The sequence below is a fragment of the Bufo bufo genome, chromosome 10 (genome assembly GCF_905171765.1).
Source record: "Bufo bufo chromosome 10, aBufBuf1.1, whole genome shotgun sequence".
Taxonomy (NCBI): Eukaryota; Metazoa; Chordata; class Amphibia; order Anura; family Bufonidae; genus Bufo; species Bufo bufo.
In genome coordinates this window covers 48,944,135-48,956,107 of record NC_053398.1, presented here as the reverse complement: position 1 = coordinate 48,956,107, position 11,973 = coordinate 48,944,135, and the positions used below count along the sequence as shown (strand labels likewise).

The 11,973-nt window shown below is 43.0% G+C and overlaps 7 non-coding genes across 7 annotated transcripts; all 7 read left to right on the top strand.

Moving 5' to 3' along the window:
* Window positions 1-223: 223 nt before the first annotated feature.
* On the top strand, window positions 224-295 carry TRNAA-CGC. Its single transcript has one exon. It is a non-coding gene; the product is annotated as a tRNA-Ala (tRNA).
* Window positions 296-883: 588 nt separating this feature from the next.
* Window positions 884-965, top strand: TRNAS-GCU. Its single transcript has one exon. It is a non-coding gene; the product is annotated as a tRNA-Ser (tRNA).
* Window positions 966-1,261: 296 nt separating this feature from the next.
* TRNAW-CCA lies at window positions 1,262-1,333 on the top strand. The gene has a single exon. It is a non-coding gene; the product is annotated as a tRNA-Trp (tRNA).
* A 666-nt stretch (window positions 1,334-1,999) lies between these two features.
* On the top strand, window positions 2,000-2,071 carry TRNAW-CCA. The gene has a single exon. It is a non-coding gene; the product is annotated as a tRNA-Trp (tRNA).
* Window positions 2,072-5,077: 3,006 nt separating this feature from the next.
* On the top strand, window positions 5,078-5,149 carry TRNAW-CCA. The gene has a single exon. It is a non-coding gene; the product is annotated as a tRNA-Trp (tRNA).
* A 3,127-nt stretch (window positions 5,150-8,276) lies between these two features.
* On the top strand, window positions 8,277-8,348 carry TRNAQ-UUG. The gene has a single exon. It is a non-coding gene; the product is annotated as a tRNA-Gln (tRNA).
* A 554-nt stretch (window positions 8,349-8,902) lies between these two features.
* TRNAT-UGU lies at window positions 8,903-8,975 on the top strand. The gene has a single exon. It is a non-coding gene; the product is annotated as a tRNA-Thr (tRNA).
* The last annotated feature ends 2,998 nt before the right edge of the window (window positions 8,976-11,973 follow it).

The following is an 11,973-nucleotide window of genomic DNA, read 5'->3' as shown; positions in this document are numbered from 1 at the left end:
GAGAACGATCATCTCCTGTGCCCGCCGCTGTATTGAGCAGAGCTGCGGCGGCGGGTCTAGTCGCTAATGGCATCTGGAGCCCTGCAGAAGAGCCGCATTAAAGTGTGTAAAGAGCCGCATGTGGCTCGCGAGCCGCGGCTTGCCGACCACTGGCATAAGTATTGCAGAAAGTATTCAGACACATACTGTGCAGTTTTTCATAACAAGGGTGGTTTCCAAGGGAGGGGATGTAGCTCAGTGGTAGAGCGCACGCTTCGCATGTGTGAGGCCCCGGGTTCAATCCCCGGCATCTCCATGTTTGTTTTCTTTTATGTATTTTGTACATTAAATTGATCAGTAAGCAATTAAGATTTTATAATGTTCTATAGAAAAAAAGGATGCTGTTTTATGTGGTCATGTAGAAAATGCTTGTGGCACAGTGCTACATATAGCGATAAATGGCTCGGAGAGTTGGTGTCAATCAGACTCGCTCAGAGTTTTTCTCTGGCAACTCTAGTTTGAAATGGATGAGTTGGCGTTGCAAAGAAATGGGCCTTTCCGGGCCTGCGCCAGTCCAGAAGTGGTGATGTGCCATACATTCAAGCACATGATCTGTGCGCTAATGTGCCATTAATTCCTACATCACTGCTGAGGCCATTGCTTGGCTGTAGCAGACATGTTCCTGTATACGACATGTCACCATTTCGGGTCTGGGGCGACATCAGAAGCAGGGTGAGAGCTGTGGCACTGGGACACAATGACAAGGTTTTTTTGCTTCTCTTTTTAGACACTTTCCAGAATCATGATAAATTTTCTTCAGCATTAAAGAGCCTCTTTAAAGGTTTGCATACAGTTCAACCTTAGACACTCAAGGGCATAGCTTTCAAAGAAATCCTACCAATAGGACGAGGTGGCCGAGTGGTTAAGGCGATGGACTGCTAATCCATTGTGCTCTGCACGCGTGGGTTCGAATCCCATCCTCGTCGGATTATTTTCGTAAAGTTTTATGAATGTTTTCTCTTTTGTGGACCAGTGAAGTGTTTATCTTATGGATCATGAATATCTAATATAGAAAGCTGAGTGTATGTGTGCATGTCCACTAAAGGGATCCGCACCGTCGCATTTACAATCACAAAATTTTGCACAGCTGCCTCCTGTGACTCGGGGAACATCATAGACTGTTTTTAGTGGAAATTTTCACCCTGCACTTTCTAGTTATTTGCCCAAAAATACGGTTAGTAACCTAAACACCAAACTACAGCACCCATTGACTCCAGCAGCTGACCTCGTGGCGCAACGGTAGCGCGTCTGACTCCAGATCAGAAGGTTGCGTGTTCAAATCACGTCGGGGTCAAGATGTTTTATCACAGATTGTACTATTTAACAGAGTAAAGATACTGTTAGGTTTCCCAGAAAGTCCTGTAATGTTGGAGAGGAAAAGAAAATTCCTTTCTTTCCCTGAAGCCATCAGCAGCATGCAGGCACTATATACAATGCATTTTCTGAGTATGCAGAAGGTCCATTGATGAAATCCTTCGATTTTTTTTTTCCTTTGGGGAGGGGGGGATGTCTGGAGAGATAAGGGGCCAGGATTTAAGTTTCTCACACTTGCTGTCTTTTCCAGTATCATTAAGAGCATGGCAGCTGTTGTGGCCAGGATCACCGGGGATCGCAGTGTAGCGATGATCCCATAGAACTGAAAGAGAGTCACAATACAAGTTGCAAAATAACTGTTTAATTTTTTGTGGTTCAGGGGTCACAGTCGTGGCACACGTGTTTTGCGGATCTGAGACACACGGATATCGGCCGAGTGCAGGCCACCATTTTTTTTTTACTCCATTAAAAATCTCCTATCCTTGTCTGCAAAACAGACAATAATAGGACATGTATTTTTTCATTTTTTTTGTGGGGCTGTGGAACGGAAGTGCAGGTGCGGACAGCCCACGGACAACATCTCTCTTATGTGATAGAGGGATCACTGTTTGGATGGCAAAGTAATCCTATACATAATGTGACAGCTGACCTCGTGGCGCAACGGTAGCGCGTCTGACTCCAGATCAGAAGGTTGCGTGTTCAAATCACGTCGGGGTCAGAGTTTTTTTTTTTTTTACATTTATTACTCTAACAGGCAATGTATTACAATACAGATGTATTATAATGCATTGCAGAGGGGATCAGACTCTCAAAAGTTGAAGTTTCAGAGTGGGACAGAAATAAAGTAAAAATAAAAAGTAAAAAGAAGTGTTTTTAATAAAGTTTTAAGTAAAAAAAGAAAAAAACGCCCCTTTCCCCTGATTTTATAATAAAAAATAGAAAAAAAAAGGAAAAAACACACATATTAGGTATCACCGCGTCCATAAATATATCACATGATCCACCCCGTCCGTCACCTATCATGCTATGTGGTTGATAGCTTCAGTTTTGTATTGGAAAAGCTGGTGTGTAGTCCTCTTCTGAGTTCTGAGACATTAAGTGTTACTTCCCTTTTATATTTTGTTGTTTCCCCTCTGTCTTTTGTTACTAGGCCTCAGGGAGACGCTTGTTCTCTCATATTGGAAGGAACAGGTCTGACACTATTCTAGGGCAATTCAGGATTTTCAGGGTCATAGGTTCCAGTGTATGCACATTTCGACCCTCATTATTTTATGCTAATGAGCCGTCGCAAGTGCCCAGGGGCGGAGAGTTTGCAGAAAGTGCCCAAGTTCCCCCGCCTCACTCGCGCCTAACTCCGCCCCTCAGTAAGCTCAGGCCAGCCATGTGGCTCTGTGACATCATATTTCCCTATAGGCCGTTCGTGCATCGCAGAGGCACAGAGATATGCAGTGCGCATGCGCAGATTTTACGCCAGTAACTGGCGCATGCGCACTACATATCTGTGCCTCTTCCCACTGTGGGCAGAACACTGCGCATGCCCGGGCCCGGCAGCGATGCGCGAACGGCCTATAGGGATATATGAAGTCACAGGGCTGGCCGGAGTTTACTGAGGGGCGAAGTTAGGCGCGAGTGAGGCGGGGGAACTTGGGCACTTTCAGCAAACTCCCCGCCCCTGGGCACTTGCGACGGCTCATTAGCATATAATAAAAAACGACTTTTTGGGCGATTTGGATGATCTGAAAAATTAAATAAAGGTAACATCTGTGTCATGTCTTTGTGTCCCACTGAACTATGTGATCGGTTTAAAACCAGTCAGGTTGGTGACAGACTCCCTTTAAAAAGTGGGATTTGGAAATTTTCTTAAAAATTAAGAATTGGGCACTTTTTTTTTAACTTCCTAAAAAAATAAAATGACATTTCCAAAATTATGCCAACATAAAGTAGACATATGGGGAATGTTAATTAATGAATATTTTATGAGGTATCACTTTCTGTTTTAAAAGCAGAGAAATTGAAATTTAGAAAATTGCTAATTTTTCAACTTTTGATAAATTTGGGATTTTTTTTCATAAATAAAGGTGAATATATATTGACTCAAATTTATGACTATCATGAAGTACAATGTGTCACGAGAAAACAATCTCAGAATGGCTTGGATAAATAAAAGTGTTCCAAAGTTATTACCACATAAAGTGACACATGTCAGATTTGCAAAAAATGGCCTGGGCAGAAGGGTGAAAACTGGCCCGGGGTAGAAGGTTTTAAGATACCCAATCAATACTTTTGTACCCGGATCGATACGATATCAGGATTTGTCATTTACCGATACTAGGCTGCACTACTGCGCAGCCTAGTATCAGAGAACATGGCACGCTCCGCTCTCAGCGGGGGCCATGTTCTCCTCAGCAACATAGTGGAGAAAGAGTCTCTCCTTCCCTAGTGTGCGGCTACTGCTGCTGACACCAATGAGAAGAGAGAGGGGCGGAGAAGGGGAGGGGCTGTGGCCACTGCGCCACCAATGATTATAATTTATAATACTGGGGTTGGGGAGGGTTCATTGCGCCACCAATGAAGAAAACTAATTTATTATTTTAATTAAAGGCGGCGGGTGCCGGTGGCAGAATCACATACCCGGCATCCGGCCTCTATGACAAGGTGCTGCAAGCCGTGGCAATTAACCCCTCAGGTGCCGCAGAGCTCTATTAGGGTGAATAGGACAAGGGATTAAAAGATCCCAGCTTCTTGTCCCTAAGGGGGTTAAAGGTTATTAAATAAAAAGTAAAAAAAATAAAAACCAAAACACCAAAATATTAAGTTTAAATCACTCCTTTTCCCAATTTTACATATAAAATATATAAACAATGAATAAATAAACATATTATGTATCGCCATGTCCAAAAAAGTCCAAACTATAAAAAAATATCTCCTATGCAGTGAACGCCGTAACAGAGAAAAAAAACAACTAAAAAAACGTGATTCGACATTTTTTTGTTACCTTGTCCCCCCAAAAATAGGATAGGACTGTTCTATGATGGGCTGGACATTCCAATGTGGAATGCACATGGATTTTTTGGTGTTTTATTTTTTCGCGTGGTATTAAGTATCACAATACTTTTTATGGTATCCAAATCAAATCCAAATTTTGGTTATCGTGACAACCCTAATCGCAATACGAGTCGCATGTGTGCCGTGACCCCTGAATCGCAAAAAAATCTAACTCTTGAATTTTTTTGTGATTCAGGGGTCACGGTTGTGGCACACGTGCAACCCCATCCATTTCTATAGGATCACTGGTACACTCCGATGCCGTTGCGATCCTGGCCGCAACAGATATTACCGTAACCTAACGCAGTTTAGGTAATTGGTATGAACTAGTCATTTTCTGAGTTCCTAAAGCCCTTCTAAACAGTGGTTCTCTGATGGTGAACCTTCCTTTCAGGGCTCATGCACATGGCCTTAAGTGTTTTGCGGATCTGCGAAACACGGATACCGGCCGAGTGCAGGCCACCATTTTTATAATTTTTTTTACTCCAGAAGAAATCTCCTATCATTGTCTGCAAAACAGACAAGAAAAGGACATGTATTTTTTTTATTTTTTTGTTGTGGGGCTGCGGAATGGAAGTGCAGGTGCGGACGGCCCACGGTGGAAACCCAACATCTGCCTTATGTGATAGAGGGATCACTGTTTGCATGACAAAGTAATCTTGAACAGACTGAGGCAGATGACCTCGTGGCGCAACGGTAGCGCGTCTGACTCCAGATCAGAAGGTTGCGTGTTCAAATCACGTCGGGGTCAAAATGTTTTATCACAGATCATACCATTTACCGGAGTAAAGAGTCTGATTTCCCAGAGAGTCCTGTTCTATTGAAGGAGAAAAGAAAATTCCTTCCTTGGAGCCAACAGCAGCAATGGGGCACTATATGGAATGCTTGCATTTTGTGAATGGATAAGAGATAGGCTCTCTTGGTATGCTGATGGTCCATTTGGTGGGGGGGAGGTTCTGAGTTAGTCAAGTAATCTCTCAACTCCATCTCTGCTGCCCAGGTGAGGACAAGTTTAACGTTACTAGGATCAACTGTGAAGAAAGAAGATTGTTCTGTAGGAATATAAGCCGAATACAGTTGGTTATATCAAAACCAACTGATTCCCCGTTTCCCCTGCCTGTGCTGCATCTCTTCAAGTGTTGCTATTACCCCATCTCTAAATATCTGTGTACCCGATCCCATCCAACGGATTAATGGCGTGAATTCAAGTGCTCTTACTACACCCAATAACGGGTTTACAAGTCCCAAAGTGTGTACAGTATTCCGAGCAGCTTGTGCCAGTTGGTTTAAAGCCGGTGTGACCCTTACGGTGATAGAGGGATCACTATTTTGCATGACAATGCAGTTGACCTTGTGGTGCAACAGTAGCGCGTCTGATTCCAGATCAGAAGGTTGCGCGTTCAAATCACATCGGGGTCAGTTCCTTTGGCAGTGGTTTTACAAATACAGCAGTTGAGGTAAAATAGTTTGGGGGAATTAAGTCATGCACCTGAAAAGTTTAGCTTCAAAAAGTTGCAAAATAGGGTCTTTCCAAACTTTTGGCCTTTTTTTGCCCAAATATTTTAAAACTTTTTGCATTTTTACACCACTCACTTCAGTACTGAAAAAGGATGTGAATAGCGATGTTAATTAGTTTTACCCCAGGTCACTAACTTTTTTTAACCCCTTAATGACATGCACCATACATGTATGGAGCAAGTCTTCTCTTTAAAAATGGCACCCGCTCCGAAGCTGTATGGCCTCCAGCCACCTGATGCCTGCTATTTTCCACAGCAGTCACCTGGAGGCAATATCCATGATTGCTGATCATGGACGTTTAACCTCTCAGATGCCATGGTTAGTTGTGACCCTGGCATCTAAGGCTACTTTCACACTGGCGTTTGGAATTCCGTTTGTGAGATCCGTTTCAGGGCTCTCACAAACGGTTCAAAACGGATCAGTTCAGCCCCAATGCATTCTGAATGGATAAGGATCCGCTCAGAATGCATCAGTTTGGCTCCGTTCCGCCTCCATTCCGCACTGGATGTGGACACCAAAACGCTGCTTGCAGTGTTTTGGTGTCCACCTGGCGATGCGGAGCCAAACGGATCCGTCCTGACTTACAATGTAAGTCAATGGGGACGGATCCGTTTTCACTGACACAATAGGATGCAATTGAAAACGGATCCGTCCCCCATTGACTTTTAATGTAAGTCAGGACGGATCCGTTTTGACTTAGACTTTTTTTGAAAAGAATAATGCAAACGGATCCATTCTAAACGGATACAAGCGTTTGCATTATACGTGTGGATCCGTCTGTGCAGATACCAGACGGATCCGCACCTAACGCAGGTGTGAAAGTAGCCTTAGAGGGCTTTCCCCGGGAGCCCAAACGGCTGTTATGGCAGCCGAGGCCTGGCCACAGCAATGTTCCTATGGAGCCCTGCCTGTCAGACAGTTACATGTCTCATACCCACTATTTATCGCGGTTTTGGTGCAAATTTGATGCATATTTTCCACAGATCTCACTCTTCTATTGAAAAGGGTCAAATCTGCACAAGAAAAACGCAACAATTGACAGGCTGCAGATTTCAAAAGAAGGTCAATTTCCACACCTAAGAATAAAAGCAAACTGTCCATGAGATCGGTCTAGTTTCATACTCTGCTTGTATTACAGTATATAAGGGTCCATTCACACGTCCGTTTTTTCTTTCCTGATCTGTTCCGTTTTTTCTGGACCAGATCTGGACCCATTCATTTTCAATGGGTCCTGGAAAAAAACGGACAGCACAATGTGTGCTGTCCGTTTCCGTTGTTCCGTTCCGCATGTCCGTTTAAATATAAAACATGTCCTATTCTTTTCCTGAAAAATCGGATCCTGGTACAATACAAAGTCAATGGATCCGCAAAAAACGGATGACATACGGATGACATACGGAAACATTTTCAGGAACAACGGATCCGCAAAAAACGGACAGAAAATCGGATTATAGAAAAATATTGACATGTGAATGTAGCCTTAGGCTACATTCACACGTCAGTATTTTTCTATAATCCGATTTTCTGTCCGTTTTTTGCGGATCCGTTGTTCCTGAAAATGTTTCCGTATGTCATCCGTATGTCATCCGTTTTTGTTGATCCGCAAAAAACGGAAACATGTATAAATTTCACTAAGCAAATAAAGTTGTTTGGATTTCTGTAAAAAAAAAAAAAAAAAATTAAATGTAATTTCCAGGAACGGATTCCGTATAAAACGGATGACATACGGAATGACATCCGTATGTCATCCGTTTTTTGCGGATCCATTGACTTTGTATTGTACCAGGATCCGATTTTTCAGGAAAAGAATAGGACATGTTTTATATTTAAATGGACATGCGGAACGGAACAACGGAAACGGACAGCACACATTGTGCTGTCCGTTTTTTTCCAGGACCCATTGAAAATGAATGGGTCCAGATCTGGTCCAGATCTGTTCCAGAAAAAACGGAACAGATCAGGAAAGAAAAAACGGACGTGTGAATGGACCCTTACTCTGTGTTTTCTTTGGCACAAAAATCTGCACGGGAAAAAACGCGCATAATCTGCACCATGTGCAGGCAGCTCTAGTGTTTTTTTATGTACTCCCTGGGGATATCTAGACATTTAGTACAGCATGGTAGAAAAAAAACTTTACTCCTAAAAGAATTTATAATGAACACGTGTAATCTGTAATATACACACGGTCAGTTAGTGTTTAACTAAAAGAGTAAAAGCAGCAGTGTTGGGCTCGGCACCTGAAAATCCAGCCTTCAAAGACTTTTATCAAAAGAAATGTAAATAGAGCCGACTGGTTGAACTGGTTTACATGACACCTTGTTTGCTTTCTGTGTCAGCCAGTTAACAGGCTGCACACAAGCGGTTCCATGGTGTAATGGTTAGCACTCTGGACTTTGAATCCAGCGATCCGAGTTCAAATCTCGGTGGGACCTGATTTTTGTGAAGAGCTCCTGTTAATATGATACTATGAAAAGACAGAACCCTCAAAGTGTAGGAGATGGATCTTCTGCTAAGGTTTTCTGTCGCTTTTTTTTTTATGTGTTTCTGACAAATAAAATAATACATGACAACCCCTTTGATGAGCTTTACACCAAAGCACGAACTACAATAATGTCAGAATATAGATAAATTACCACACACCCCATAGATTCTAATTAAAGGGAACCCGTCACCATCAGAATGCAAAGTAATCTGCAGGCCGCATGTTATAGAGCAGGAGACATGGTTTATGGGAGATGATACTGTGTGACCTATATTTTATTCATTTAAATTCCTGCCCATTCTGGGCTTTGAAGTCAAGGAGACAATCCTATCCACAGAATGGGGGATGACTATTAGATCGGTGGAGGTCGTACAGCTGGGACACTGTGAAGTCCCCCCTGAAATGAACTGGGTACCCATAAGTAGTCCAGAGATAACCTAATACAACAAAGCACACACTTTACCTTACACACTTCACATCTGACGAAGAGCCTCAGAGAGAGCTGGCTCCATAGCTCAGGGGTTAGAGCACTGGTCTTGTAAACCAGGGGTCGCGAGTTCAAATCTCGCTGGGGCCTTTCCTATATTTTGTTAAGATGGAAGTTCATTTTTGACATGTATTTATCTGTAACCTTACATAGCTCACCCTTGTAAAGACATGATAAAAATATAGGGTACATTTCTTGCACTAAAACATTGTAAATATATAATTCATAACAAGCACTTTTTATCTTTTGTGTCACCCCTATCTCCTCATAGATTGTAAGCTCTTGCGAGCAGGGTCCTCATTTCTCTTGTTCTAATTATTGACCTGTCTGTTATATTATTTATGACTGTTTGTACATGAACCCCTAAACTGTAAAGCGCTGCAGAATATGTGGGTGCTATGTAAATAAATAATATTATATTATTATTCAAGTAGAAGTCTCTGCAAGTCAAGCTTTTCACACAGTTCTTTACCGTTGTGGCTTTGTGTTGCCTCATAGCTGATCAGGTCGTGGAGGTGCCGTATGTAACATATGCACACATTTTTTAATGCTGATCTTTGTCCAAAATGTCCAAATCAAGGCATCTGTTTTGGGCTAGCCCTGGCACTGGACGTTGGCAGCGGCACTGCACAGCTCTGTCCATTGTGTTGTGGATGGAACTGCAGCACTGTCACGACCGCTACCCCAGCAGCAGTCGTGTCGCACCAGACGGAGGGGAAGGGGGACCCTTATCTACGGATGGGAATAGTATGGCCACCCCTGACTAACCCTAAGCTGGCACCTGTCTGCCCTGATACCCTAGACGGTGTGTGAACCCGTGCGGCGAGCAGGATGCCTAAACCCTCAGTCACCCTAAAAAAGGCCTAGAGTGGGGAAAGGCCGATGGGAGCACTAGTCACCATCACTCATGTCTAGGAGAACAGCAGGGGAAGACAGCAACAAGCAAACTATATCAGAGATAGACTTATCCAGTCACGAGCAGAGAAGGCGATCCCAATCACGACAGTCCACGCCGGACAAGAGCTCCACAGCAACACCATCAAACGATCTCCTTCAAAGGTCAGAATAGAACTGGAAGTAAGGACTATATCTGGCAATGACTGCAAGTAAAAGTGAAACTAATATAGTAGCTGGGAGTGGCAGACAGGACTCACCTGAGAAGGATGCCTACAAACTCCCAGTCAGGACAAAAAGGTTCACAAGGCAAAACCCAGATGACATACCCTGAACCACGGAGCAAACTCACAAGCTATCGCGAGTAGCAAGTCGCTGCGACCTTCTCCTCCCAGACCTGTCTGGATCAGTCACAGTCGTGACAAGCACGGCTCCCATTGAAGTGAATCTGCTGTAGATATATATATATATATATATATATATATATATGTATATATATATATATATACAGTCCTGATCAAAAGTTTAAGACCACTTGAAAAATGGCAAAAAATCATATTTAGCCTGGCTGGATCTTAACAAGGTTCCAAGTAGAGCTTCAACATGCAACAAGAAGAAATGGGAGTGAGACTAAACATTTTTTCAGCATTCAATTTAATGAAAACAACGAATAAACTGAAACAGGCTGTTTTTCATCTGATCAAAAGTTTAGGACCACATGCCTTTAAAAGGCCAAATCTGTGCAAAGATGTGGATTCATTGTCATTTTCAGGTCAGGTAGTCACACGTTATGATGGCAAAGGCAAAAACGTGGTCGGGTTGTTGAACTGCATAAGCAGGGTCTCTCAAAGCGCTCCATCGCTGCTGAGGTGGGACGCAGTAAGACAGTCATTTGGAATTTCTTAAATGATCCTGAGGGTTATGGAACAAAAAAGTCAAGTGGAAGACCCAAAAAAATTTCATCAGCACTGAGCCGGAGGATCCAATTGGCTGTCCGTCAAGACACTGGACGATCCTCGACCCAAATTAAGGCCCTTACTGGTGCTGACTGCAGCCCCATAACCATCAGACGGCGTCTGAGACTGAAGGGCTTCAAAAACAAAAAACGTCTTCAAAGACCTCGTCTCCTTGAACGCCACAGAACTGCTCATTTGGACTTTGCAAGAGAGCACCAAACATGGGACATTCAAAGGTGGAAGAAAGTTTTATTCTCTGATGAGAAATAATTTAACCTTGATGGTCCTGATGGTTTCCAACGTTACTGGCATGACAAGCAGATCCCACCTGAGATGTTTTCTACGTGCCACAGTGGAGGGGGCGCCATAATGGTCTGGGGTGCTTTTTCCTTCAGTGGAACAATGGAGCTTCAGGAAGTGCAGGGGCGTCAAACGGCCGCTGGCTATGTCCAGATGTTGCAGAAAGCATTCCTCATGACTGAGGGCCCTCATCTGTGTGGTAACGACTGTGTTTTTCAACAGGACAACGCTACAGTACATAATGCCTGCAGGACAAGGGACTTCTTCCAGGAGAATAACATCACTCTTTTAGCCCATCCTGCGTGTTCCCCTGATCTAAATCCAATTGAGAACCTTTGGGGATGGATGGCAAGGGAAGTTTACAAAAATGGACAACAGTTCCAGACAGTAGATGGCCTTCGTGCGGCCGTCTTCACCACTTGGAGAAATGTTCCCACTCACCTCATGGAAACGCTTGCATCAAGCATGCCGAAACAAATTTTGGAAGTAATAAACAATAACGGCGGAGCTACTCATTACTGAGTTCATGTTTGAAAGTTGGATTTCTGTTTTGGGGGGGTTTAGTTTTTTTTTGGAGGTGTGGTCCTAAACTTTTGATCAGCTGAAAAAAAAACAGCCTGTTTCAGTTTATTCGTTGTTTTCATTAAATTGAATGCTCAAAAAATGTTTTGTCTCACTCCCATTTCTTCCTGTTGCATGTTGAAGCTCTACTTGGAACCTTGTTAGGATCCAGCCATGCTAAATATGATTTTTTGCCATTTTTCAAGTGGTCTTAAACTTTTATACAGGACTGTGTGTGTGTGTATATATATATATATATATATATATATATATACAGTACAGACCAAAAGTTTGGAAACACCTTCTCATTCAAAGAGTTTTCTTTATTTTCATCACTATGAAAATTGTAGATTCACACTGAAGGCATCAAAACTATG